This window comes from Balaenoptera physalus, assembly GCF_965194825.1.
Source record: "Balaenoptera physalus genome assembly, chromosome: 8".
In the NCBI taxonomy this organism is placed as follows: domain Eukaryota; kingdom Metazoa; phylum Chordata; class Mammalia; order Artiodactyla; family Balaenopteridae; genus Balaenoptera; species Balaenoptera physalus.
In genome coordinates, this window is record NC_138887.1 from 97,346,210 (window position 1) to 97,355,959 (window position 9,750).

Genomic DNA, 9,750 nt, shown 5'->3' on the forward strand with positions numbered 1-9,750 from the left:
TCCACGTGTTGTAGGATCGTATTTTTATTCAATCTTACAAGAGCTTAAGTAGCAGAGTGATTTCTGCTAGTAGTCATGTTATGATGGTGAGGTAGGCATAATATGGGTCCCCAAAGATGTCCACGTCCTAATCACTGGAACCTGTGAATATGTTATCTTACATGGCAAAAGAAAATTAGGGTTGAAGATATCCCAATTAAGAAAATGGCTATAGGAACATACATAACAATAATTACCTTAAACGTGAGTGGATTAAATGCTCCAACCAAAAGACACAGGCTCGCTGAATGGATCCAAAAAAAAGACCCATATATATGCTGTCTACAAGAGACCCACTTCAGACCTAGGGACACATACAGACTGAAAGTGAGAGGATGGAAAAAGATATTCCATGCAAATGGAAATCAAAAGAAAGCTGCAGTAACAATACTCATATCAGATAAAGTAGACTTTAAAATAAAGAATGTTACAAGAGACAAGGAAGGACACTACATAATGATCAAGGGATCAAACCAAGAAGAAGATATAATAATTATAAATATATATGCACCCAACATAGGAGCACCTCAATACATAAGGCAACTGCTAACAGCTATAAAAGAGGAAATCAACATAACACAATAATAGTTGGGGACTTTAACACCTCACTTACACCAATGGACAGATCATCCAGACAGAAAATTAATAAGGAAACACAAGCTTTAAATGACACAACAGACCAGATAGATTTAAATGATATTTATAGGACATTGCATCAAAACACAACAGATTACACTTTCTTCTCAAGTGCACACGGAACATTCTCCAGGATAGATCACATCTTGGGTCACACATCAAGCCTTGGTAAATGTAAGGAAATTGAAATCATATCAAGCATCTTAACCAACCACAGGCTATAAGATTAGAAATCAATTACAGGGAAAAAAACATAAAAAACACAAACACACGGAAGTTAAACAATATGTTACTAAATAACCAAGAGATCAGTGAAGAAATCAAAAAATACAAATGACAATGAAAACACAATGATTCAAAACCTATGGGATGCAGCAAAAGCAGTTCTAAGAGGGAAGTTTATAGCAATACAAGCCTACCTCAAATAAACAATCTAACCTTACACCTAAAGGAACTAGAGAAAGAAGAACAAACAAAATCCAAAGTTAGTAGAAGGAAAGAAATCATACAGGTCAGAGAAGAAATAAATGAAATAGAAACAAAGAAAACAATAGCAAAGATCAATAAAACTAAAAGCTGGTTCTTTGAGAAGATAAACAAAACTGATAAACCTTTAGCCAGACTCATCAAGAAAAAGAGGGAGAGGACTCAAATCAATAAAATTAGAAATGAAAAAGGAGAAGTGACAATGGACACCACAGAAATACAAAGCATCATAAGAGGCTACTACAAGCAACTCTATGCCAATAAAATGGGCAACCTGGAAGAAACGGACAAATTCTTAGAAAGGTATAACCTTCCAAGACTGAACCAGGAAAAAATAGAAAACATTAACAGACCAATCACAAGTAATGAAATTGAAACTGTGATTAAAAATCTTCCAGCAAACAAAAGTCCAGGACCAGATGGCTTCACAGCTGAATTCTATCAAACATTTAAAGAAGAGCTAACACCCAACCTTCTCAAACTCTTCCAAAAAATTGCCGAGGAAGGAACACTCCCAAACTCATCTATGAGGCCAACATAACCCTGATACCAAAACCAGACAAAGATACTACAAAAAAAGAAAATTACAGACCAATATCACTGATGAATATAGATGCAAAAATCTTCAACAAAATAGTAGCAAACAGAATCCAACATCACATTAAAAGGATCATACACCATGATCAAGTGCGATTTATGCCAGGGATGCCAGGATTCTTCAATATGTGCAAATCAATTAATGTGATAAACCATATTAACAAATTGAAGAATAAAAACCATATGATCATCTCAATAGATGCAGAAGAAGTTTTGACAAAATTCAATACCCATTTATGATAAAAGCTCTCCAGAAAGTGGGCATAGAGGGAACCTACCTCAACATAATAAAGGCCATATACAACAAAACAAGAGCAAACATCATACACAATGGTGAAAAACTGAAAGCATTTCCTCTAAGATCAGGAACCAGACAAGGATGCCCACTCTTGCCACTATTATTCAACATAGTTTTGCAAGTCCTAGCCATGGCAATAAGAGAAGAAAAACAAATAAAAGGAATACAAATTGGAAAAGAAGAAGTAAAACTGTCACTGTTTGCAGATGACATGATACTATACATAGAAAATCCTAAAGATGCCACCAGAAAACTACTAGAGTTAATCAATGAATTTGGTTAAAGTTGAGGATACAAAATTAATGCTCAGAAATCTCGTGCATTCCTATACACTAATAGCGAAAGATCAGAAAGAGAAATTAAGGAAACCATCCCATTCTCCACTGCAGCAAAAAGAATAAAATATCTAGGAATAAACCTACCTAAGAAGGTAAAAGACCTGTACTCAGAAAACTATAAGACACTGATGAAAGAAATCAGAGATGACACAAACAGATGGAGAGATATACCATGTTCTTGGATTGAAAGAATCAATATTGTGAAAATGACTATACTACTCAAAGCAATCTACAGATTCAATGCAATCCCTATAAAATAACCAAAGGCATTTTTTACAGAACTAGAACAAAAAATCTTAAAATTTGTATGGAGACCCTGAATAGCCAAAACAACCTTGAGGGAAAAAAGCAGAGCTGGAGGAATCAGACTCCTTGATTTCAGGCTATACTACAAAGCTACAGTAATCAAGACAATATGGTAATGGCACAAAAACAGAAATATAGATCAGTGGAACAGGATTGAAAGCCCAGAGATAAACTCATGCACCTACGGTCAACTAATCTATGACAAAGGAGGCAAGGATATACAATGGAGAAAAGACAGTCTCTTCAGTAAGTGGTGCTGGGAAAACTGGACAGCCACATGTAAAAGAATGAAATTAGAACACTCCCTAACACCATACACAAAAATAAACTCAAAATTGATTAGAGACCTAAATGTAAGATCTGACACTATAAAACTCTTAGAGGAAAACATAGGAAGAACACTCTTTGACATAAATCACAGCAAGATCTTTCTTGACCCACCTCCTAGAGTAATGGAAATATAAACAAAAATAAACAAATGAGACCTAATGAAACTTAAAAGCTTTTGCACAGCAAAGGAAACTACAATCAAGATGAAAAGACAACCCTCAGAATGGGTGAAAATATTTGCAAACGAATCAACAAAGTATTAATCTCCAAAATATATAAACAGCTCTCATGAAGCTCAATATTAAAAAAACAAACAACCCAATCAAAAAATGGGCAGATCTAAATAGACATTTCTCCAAAGAAGACATAGAGACCAAGAGACACATGAAAAGCTGCTCAACATCACTAATTATTAGAGAAATGCAAATGAAAACTACAATGAGGTATTACCTCACACTGTTTAGAATGGGCATCATCAGAAAATCTACAAACAACAAATGTTGGAGAGGGTGTGGAGAAAAGGGAACCCTCTTGCTCCATTGGTGGGAATGTCAATTGATACAGCCACTATGGTGAACACTATGGAGGGTCCTTAAAAAACTAAAAATAGAATTACCATATGACCCAGCAACCCCACTACTGGGCATATACCCAGAGAAAAACATAATTCAAAAAGACACATGCACCCCAATGTTCATTGCAGCACTATTTACAATAGCCAGGTCATGGAAGCAACCTAAATGCCCATCGACAGATGAATGGGTAAAGAAGATGTGGTACAGGGCTTCCCTGGTGGCACAGTGGTTGAGAGTCTGCCTGCCAATGCAGGGGACACGGGTTCGAGCCCTGGTCTGGGAAGATCCCACATGCCGCGGAGCAACTAGGCCCGTGAGCCACAACGACTGAGCCTGCGCGTCTGGAGCGTGTGCTCCACAGCAAGAGAGGCTGTGATAGTGAGAGGCCCGCACACTGCGATGAAGAGTGGCCCCCACTCGCCGCAACTAGAGAAAGCCCTCACACAGAAACGAAGCCCCAACACAGCCAAAAATAAATTAATTAATTTAAAAAAAATTACCACTAAAAAAAAAAAAAGAAGAAGATGTGGCACATATATACAATGGAATATTACTCAGCCATGAAAAGGAACGAAATTGGGTCATTTGTTGAGACGTGGATGGACCTAGAGACTGTTATACAGAGTGAAGTAAGTCAGAAAGAGAAAAACAAATATCGTATATTAACACATATATGTGGAATCTAGAAAAATGGTACAGATGAACCAGTTTGCAAGGCAGAAATAGAGAGACAGATGTAGAGAACAAACGTATGGACACCAAGGGGGGAAAGTGGGGGGGTGCAGGGGTGGGATGAATTGGGAGACTGGGATTGACATATATAATATTAATGTGTATAAAACAGATAACTAATTAGAACCTGCTGTATAAAAATATTAAATTAAATTCAAAAAAAGTAAAATAAACTAAAAATACTCAACAACAACAACAAAAAAACATTTTATGCTACCTGTAAAGATGCAATGGAAAGAACACAGCACCATTTCTGTGACATTCCACCCAAAAATATGCAATTTGTGTCTAATCATGAGGAAACATTAGACAAACCTAAACTGAGGGATAACAGAGAGAACACTGATCTATAACCTTAAAATTTATGTCAAGGTCATGAAAACAAGGGAAAGACTTGGGAACAATTGTTTTTCAAGAAAAGAAGCTAAAAAGACATAACCTGGTGGAACACATGATCTTAGACTGGATTCTTTTGCTATAGTTGATATGATTGAAACAGTTGAAGAAAGCTAATTGGGTCTCTGGACAAAGGGAATTTGGGCTTGACATGTACACACTGCTATATTTAAAACAGATAAACCACAAGGACCTACTGTATAGCACAGAGAACTCTGCTCAATATTCTGTAATAACTTAAATGGGAAAAGAATTTGAAAAAGAATAGATACATGTATATGTGTAACTGAATCACTTTTCTGTACACCTGAAATTAACATGACATTGCTAATCAACTATATTCCAATATAAAATAAAAATCTTAAAAAAGAAAGTATAAAGGCAAATCACAGACAGGGAGAAAATATTCACAACATAGGTATCTGTCAAAGGACTCATCTATAAAGAGAAGGACTCATCATTATAAAGAACTCCTACAAATAAATTAATAAAAGACTAAAACATTTTTAATGGAACAAAGATTTAAATAGATACTTTAGAAGATATTCAAATGGACAATAAGCAATGGAAAGTTGCTCAAAGATTTACTTATTAGAGAAATGCAAATTAGAACCACAATGAGCCAAAATTTAAAAGATTGACAATACCAAAAGCCAGCAAGAATGTGGAGCAAATAAAATGCCTTTATATTGCTAGTGTGGATGTAAAACGGCAGTATTAGATACTGGCAGTATCTAATAAAGTGAAACACTTGTCTAATTGAAAAAAAAAAAGGATATATTTGTGTTCTTTGTATTACCTTTACAACATTCTTGTAAGTTTGAAACTATTGGTTTGTGTGTTCTTTAATTACATGACTTACATGAATTACAAGTCAAATCTACAAAGCTTTAGTTTCTTCTTTTTCTTTGATTTCATAAGTATTTTGGTAGAAATGTGAGAAAATGCTAGCCAAGAAGCCATTTGAAACTAGAACTGAGTTTATATGCATTCTTTCAGGAATTTGTCTTTTGCGCCAAGAAAGGTATATCTGTATTTTACAAACCACATTTCTGATGTTTCTTTGAAATAGGTATCTCACATAAGAAATAGGAAACTGTGGCCCCCCCCCCAAAAAAAGAAAAAAAATCATTAGCAAACAGGAAAACCATCCTTTAGCTATTACTCATAAGACACTGACAAAATTTAAAATGATACTGCAGAAGTCCCTACAACTTAAATCAAGGTGAAAATTAAATTGAGGTATATATAGTTTGAGAGTTTTAAAAAAAATCAGGATGAAGATTTTTCCATCCATTGACTGAGTGACTTGATGAGTTTCTGGAACACCTTTTGATTTGAAAAAGCTAAAATTAATATATTTCCAGATACCCAGACTCCCCCAAAGCATTATTTCCAAGCAGATGAATATAATTTGAATCAGCAATGTTCCCAGCAAGTCAGTTAAGCCACTCTCTTGCATTATAGGATTGATGTCATGAGCATTCATCCATCCATTAACCTGACTTCAAGGATTTTACATTATAGGATTCCTTCTCTTCTCTAAAAGCTTATTCTGTCACTTAAACCTTCTTAAAATGATGAGGTTTTCATATCAAAACTTGAAGAAATTATTTCTCTGTCTAGAATTTTAAGTTGATTAATACCTTATTTTAAGACAAATAATCATAAAATTGACCCATGTTCTCCCTAGGATCTACCTTTATTTATTCATAGATACTTGGTATTACTCCTTTCTGCTGTCTTCAAGTTTAACTCCTTTTCCTCATTTATTCAACATAAAAGCTCCCATTAATTTATATTTATTTTTTTCTAATTGTTTCCCCAGATTTAATGTAATTTATTTATGGTTTAATACAATACTCAAAAAATGAAAGACACATCCAGGAAATAATATAATAATTTAACCATTTATGTAGAACTAAATTCCCAGATTGCTGGAGGGATTTATTATACGGGCTTATGCTTCCTTAGCTAGAGACCGCCAGATAAACTAATTGAGCTGATTGTATTTCATTCTTCTTTTTAATAGATTTGAAATACAGAGTTTCTAGTTTATAGATTTGTTTATATTGAACTAACTCCAATTACAGAATATTAAAACTCAGAAATGTTTAAAATTGGAAGTAATTCTTTTAAGATTTAGGCACGACTCCAAAAATTCATTATTGCAATAAAATTACACAATCCAGAGGAAATGTAGACAGAAGTTGGACTCAGATCTCTTGAGCTGGGTCTCAGTTATGCAAGTATCAGTGAAATAACCTCAGGAGGATCACAATCTCTCAGTGAAGTTCCTTGTCTATAAAATATAGATAATACAATTTTCCTACATAGGTTTTTTTTCAGGAGCCATCATGGAAAGAGCATTTGACTTTGTCCCATCTCTGTCCTGAAGATTTTCATTTGCAAAGAAGACTGTTCTAACACCTGGAATAGCAGGGTATTCCCCTGAAGTCAGGGATAAATCAGTGGACAAACATCCCACGCTGGATGAATCTTAAAGAATGATACAGAATCATCTCCCTCATATTTATCCTCTACTGGGAATAATCCCTAGAGTACCTGAAAAGAGTATTAGGAGTTCACTGAACACCCACTGTGTGCAGGTCTCATCCAAGATATTGTAACCATCAAAGAGAAGGTTACCATTTGGGGGTTAAATGAGCTATCCTCATGTAGAAACCAATTCTCTAGTGTTGATTGAATTGCGGTGTCACATTTTCAAGAGAAATTTCCCCTTTGAGTGAAAAAACTACTCTTTAAGCAGAACATTGGTAGGAAAGGCAACAGGATGGAACCAGTACCACTAGCAGAAGAGGAGACAGTAGTGGATTGGGCATGGCATCTGCACAAAAGGAAATGCACGACTTTTCCATCTTTGTATCAACACCCACAAAGGAGGAAAGTCAAAATGCAGTGACAAAGATAGACAGGAGTTGTAACTCAGGTAAAGACAGGGAGTCAACAGAAACTGCTTCAAGGTTGGTAGCAATCTTTTATCAAATGAATATTATATTATGTATAACATTAATATGCAAAATGAATGAAAATAAGAAATAAGGTCCTCAAAACATTTAGATATTCACTTTGGGTAGGAAGTGCTTTCTTGTTTGTGATCCTGAGATGTCCTGGCCCAACTACTAAAATTAACAAATAAGAAGGAAAACAAGAGATTGAGCCAGAATTATTTGTTGCTTGTTCATACTTCCATTGTAAAATGCAGCACATAATTATACTAGAACTGGTCATAAAGAACTATGAGAAGGTGGTATCAGGACATGTAGGGAACACAGAATTTCAAGGAGAAAATGATCCCCAAGTCAAATGCAATCGAGAAGTCCAATCTATGACTGCAGGTCACAATGACTGTGAAAGCAGTTTCTGAATATCTGTAAAGTAACAGGCACAAGGCCAGACTGTAGTGGGTTGAATAGGAAATGGGAAGTGAGAAAGTGAAAGACTATGTATGAACCATTTTTTCTTGATATTGAGGAGAAATTAGATTAGTGAAAACCAGGGACAAGAGAGTCGAGCCATTTTTAGGAAAAATAATCTCAAATTTTTCATGAAAACATTGGTTGTAGAACTTACATGTTCTATTTAACACTTAGTCATGCACAAACTTTTAATAAATTCCTTCCAAATCAGTTCCACTTACTAATCAACTTTCATCTTCTTATTATAGAAAGGATCACACAATGAACCGCATTAACTGCATTACTAAATACCCAAGTGATCAAGTGACTCCCGTATGCCTCTGCTCTCAGGGTTCCCACACGAAGGCCCATTCAGTTGAATAGTTTACACTTTCATGAGCAAGGTCTTAACATCCCCTAGAACGCACACACCACACTGAATAGTAAAATGAGAAGTGATAAGTTAATTTCAATCTCCAAATTCAAATCCCCATGAATGTTTTATTTTCCTATTTACTTTTAAGCCTAAAGAGTTCTCCTTTTTTCAAGATCTAAGTGCTAACTGTGTTTTTGTCGTAATAGCCCTTGAATAAAGAACATCCTACATGAAATAAAGGGCCCCATTCTAATATTAACTTTACCATTCCTTATTCATCTCAATTAACGATTCATTTATGGCCTGTGCTACATTTTATGCGACCCTAAGATTCCATTAAACCTTTTAAAATTACCAGGCTTGTCAGTATTTCTTTATACCAATGAGTTCTGGGTCAAGGCAGACATAGAAGCGTTCTGGGCTCGCCTCCCTCCACGGGCACACCGAATCTGCAGCTAAGTATGAAACAACTTCCTCTGAAATAAACCTAATCTCTGAGCAAATGCGATGCATCAGGCGAATGAGAGAATTAAGTCCCACGTGGAAGAAGGTAGGGGAGCCTGGGGCACATCTCCCCATAAACCCCACCCTGGGGCAGAGCGATGCGCCATCGGGAGGGAACGCAAACCCCAGAGCTTCTCCCTGAGGAGAGTAGGGTTTGACGCCCACATTGGAGACCCCAACTTTTAAGACCAGCCCCTGACTGTCAAGTTCCTAAAACATCTAGCTTTAAAAACCTCCGGGGGTGGCGGTGGGGAGGGGGGGGTCTTCCCTGGTGGCGCAGTGGTTGAGAATCTGCCTGCCAATGCAGGGGACACGGGTTCGAGCCCAGGTCTGGGAAGATCCCACTTGCCGCCGCGGAGCAACTAGGCCCGTGAGCCACAACTACTGAGCCTGCGCGTCTGGAGCCTGTGCTCCGCAACATGAGAGGCCGCGACAGTGAGAGGCCCGCGCACCGCGGTGAAGAGTGGCCCCCGCTTGCCGCAGCTAGAGAAAGCCCTCGCACAGAAACGAAGACCCAACACAGCCAAAAATAAATAAATAAATAAATAAATAGAATACCATGGCCAAAATCAGTAAAAATAAAAAAAAAAAAAATTAAAAACCTCCAGGGCTCGGTCCACAATACCACAAGGTTAAAATAAAACGGTCTAAGAAACAGCCTTAAAGGGCTCCAGCGCTGGGACTCACCAGCTCCAGGGCTCATGGTGGACGCAGAGGT

The 9,750-nt window shown here is 36.7% G+C and overlaps 1 long non-coding RNA gene across 1 annotated transcript in view; it reads right to left on the reverse strand.

Moving 5' to 3' along the window:
- Window positions 1–9,229, reverse strand: part of LOC309665763 — a 114,927-nt gene extending 105,698 nt beyond the window's left edge. Inside the window, exon 1 of the long non-coding RNA XR_014266674.1 lies at window positions 4,109–9,229. This is a non-coding gene — a long non-coding RNA (uncharacterized lncRNA). The remainder of the gene's footprint in view (window positions 1–4,108) is intronic.
- Window positions 9,230–9,750: the final 521 nt, after the last annotated feature.